Source organism: Hemibagrus wyckioides, linkage group LG14 (assembly GCF_019097595.1).
Source record: "Hemibagrus wyckioides isolate EC202008001 linkage group LG14, SWU_Hwy_1.0, whole genome shotgun sequence".
NCBI classification, from domain to species: Eukaryota; Metazoa; Chordata; class Actinopteri; order Siluriformes; family Bagridae; genus Hemibagrus; species Hemibagrus wyckioides.
The window spans coordinates 7,903,422-7,906,981 of record NC_080723.1 but is presented as its reverse complement, the minus strand read 5'-3'; positions in this window follow the sequence as shown (position 1 = coordinate 7,906,981).

The window sequence follows — 3,560 nt, the reverse complement described above, 5'->3', positions numbered from 1 at the left end:
CTTTTTACTTTTGTTTTACTTTTAGAAATCAAGGTCATGTCTTGTGTTTTCGTATTTAATATTTGATAATGTTCAAAAAAATTCAGCATATATATATATATATATATATATATATATATGTATATATATTAGGGCTGGGGAAATTAACGCGTCATTATCGCGTTAACTCATTAACGCCGACAAATATTTTATCGCGCGTTAACGCAGTTTTTATTATTTTGTAAATAATTTAAAAAGTCTGCTGCTCAGCTCACTGGCGCTGAATACACACACACACACAGACAAAACACTGGTGACGGGAGGGGTGGGATCTCGTTTCGTATTGGCTTGGGATAAAGGTAATGACGTGTGTCAACCAATGAGAGCATTTGGGATGAGCAGAAGTGTACTGCGGCGGTGGCAGGAATCGGAAAAGAAGTGGATCGGAGCGAGAATGCGTGCGTTAACTCATGACAATCATGCGATTAATCGCGATTAAATATTTTAATCGATTGACAGCCCTAATATATATATTTAACTGAGTAAAAAACAGAATCTAGCACGTTAGTATGTTGACAATGTTGTAACTAACATTAAATTAATAAGTCCATAAAAATATATCAATTATTATTCTACTTCATGTTCTTCTAACTGTGTTCCAGTTCACAGCAGCTCCTACATTTGCAATATTGCCTGTAGTGACAATGAAAAGGATATACACTGAGACCAAATGCTCCACAGTTTTTTTTCCTAAATAGACCTAAATCGATTAAATAAGTGTACCTTGTAGGTTTACAGCCTCTTATCTACCCCATTTATAATTGATCAGTTTCTGAGCACTTACCAAATACTACCCTGTTAGTGTCACTGCTGTGTCACCACCCAAATAACATCTAGATGATATATTGTGCAGCAACAGATTGGCTACAGTGTGCAAACCTGTCCACCACAACTACTACAAATATAACATTGAGTAGTTTGAACTGAACCTGAATTTGGATGTTCATAGACGATTTTGATGTGGACCAACTGAATTCAGAACAAGACTCTTCTTACCTTCCTTTTCTGAAAAAGGACTGCAAGGACTAATTAATCTGCATCATGCTCTCAGCTCAGTTCCTCAAGGATTGAGATGTCAGAGCAACCTCATCACATGCTTACATCTGACACTGACATCATTCTGTACCTAAACAACTGCACCTGGCCATTTGCTGTTCTGTATTTGGTTTTGTTGCAGATTATTTTTGCACCTTAGAGTCACCATACAAAACCCTAAAACCGAACAGCATCCTTGGTACAGTAACAATAGCCTATGATTTAAAAAAAATGCCTTGTCTGTGTATATCTTAGCATATACCTCATCTGTGTAGCACACCTGTGCATGTACTTAAACAATAATAATGTGTTATGATTTTTAAGCTGATTGTAAAACCAAACTTGCTCTTGTCCACTGTAATTGTACTCCATCCAAATGACACACAAACATACACTGGTTATTCATTGTCTCATAGTCCCATGTTGCATTGTTATGTGAAAGGTTGTGTAATTACAGCATAACAGGGTTAATAATGAAGAAAGTTCATTCTTCAAGACAGATTCATTAATTCTGTTTTTCTTTATAAGCTTATTATTATTATCCCTAGGAAATTTCTCTTAGACAATTAATTTCTAACTTTAGAATCTAGCCATGGGGGTCACAGTCCAGTGACTTCTGTGCCAGTCCCAAGCCCGGATAAATAGAGAGCGTTGCGTCAGGAAGGGCATCCGGCGTAAAACATTGCCAAACTTCATCATGCGAATTGTCAGTACTCTGAATTTCATACCGGATTGGTCGAGGCCCAGGTTAACAACGACCGCCATTGGCGCTGTTGACCTACAGGGTGCCGGTGGAAATTGGGCTACTGTTGGTCGAAGAAGTAGAGGAGGGAGGAGAGTGCGTAGACAGAGAGAGAAGAGGAAAGGTAAGTTCAAATTTAGCAAAATAGCAAAACTACTGGAACATACACATGTGACATATCAAAACGCTAAGCACATTGTGGGGAACTGCATGACGTGTGTCCTGGTGACATCACGTGCGCACCACACCCCCAAAATCGGCGGAATCTCAAAATTACTGAAACATACACGACATATCAAAATGCTCAGCACAATAAGGGGAACCTCTGGACGTGTGTTCTGGTGACATATCAACTAGCCTCCAAAAGTATTGCCACCTTATCTCTCCACATGCCTCCAGACGGATCGACAAATTATTTGTCTGCTCTCCACCAAGTGTATTGGCGACTTGTCTATCCACTCGCCTCCAAAAAAGCGTCAGATGTTACGACTACTTGCTTCGTCAAGCCAACATCAAAGTTTACCACGACAAACTTTAAAATTCTAGTTCGTTTTTATGAGCTAACTGAATTTTATTAGCTATTTTTTTTTACCAGATAAATTATCTATCATTGTCCTTTTATATTAAATGTATGGTATAATTGCAGTCATGGGCTTGATCTTAAATAATTTTCAAAAATGAAATAAAAATCAGTAATGTTGCAGTACCACCTGAGTTCTATTGAGCTGTGGATTAGACTGTAACTGAGAGATGTTACATATAGTGAATATAGTGGTTTTCAGTCCCTATATATTAATCCATATCCCAAAATTTGTTCCAGAATTCTAAATTATTACTACACCAAAAGAGCGATTCAAATGTCACTTTAAATTTAAATGTGAAATTAATTTCACAATTTTGAGGGGCAAATCTGTAATCTTGTTTTTGGTTTCAGATTTGTAACAGTTAACTTTTAAATCCAGTTTAAGAATGTATTGTAATTTATAGCCAGCTTAAGGGGCACACAGGACATTTGTTAGATTGTTCTAACCTTCTTGGGTCTAATGCTGCTTTCCACATGCCTGGGAAGTGGGAAGTTGGAGCTTGGAATTACATCATCTTCTACCTCCTTGTAATCTTGTTACAAAATGGGGGGCAGATTTTTTATTTTTTTTTTACTTCGCCATGATCGATCGTGCCTTGGCCTAGTTTGACTAGTTTGGTTGAGGTGGACTGCCCAAATTTCTAGTGTCTCTGTGTTATAATTAATGTTATATACCTGCCAAATAGCTTTTCCCCTTGTATCACATAGGAGTGGGGGGTTGTTTTTGTGGATTATGCTGCCCCTAGAAGCATCAATCAGCCATTTATAACTATCGTTGATGTCTGTAATTGTCATATTTCAATGATTTTTGCAATCACAAGGCCACTAAATCAATTTTCTGAAACTGTTGGTCTAAATCTACAGTGAAATAGGACACTATGCACACTTCGGATGTGAAACTGTTCATCTAAAACTGTGTAGATGTAGGGAGCTGCAGCAATGCAGACTGATGCATCTCTCTGTGTTACACATGCATGATTACACATGAAAGTGGCCACACTTACACCACACCCAATATAAAAGCACAGTTGTGTCATAACACACACTCCATGAGCTCTGATACACAAAACAATCTGCAGCAGAAAAACAGGAAATAAACCTGTATAATCTGTATAATCTGTACAGCATACTCTGTTGCCACAAGTGTCATTGAATCTCTCA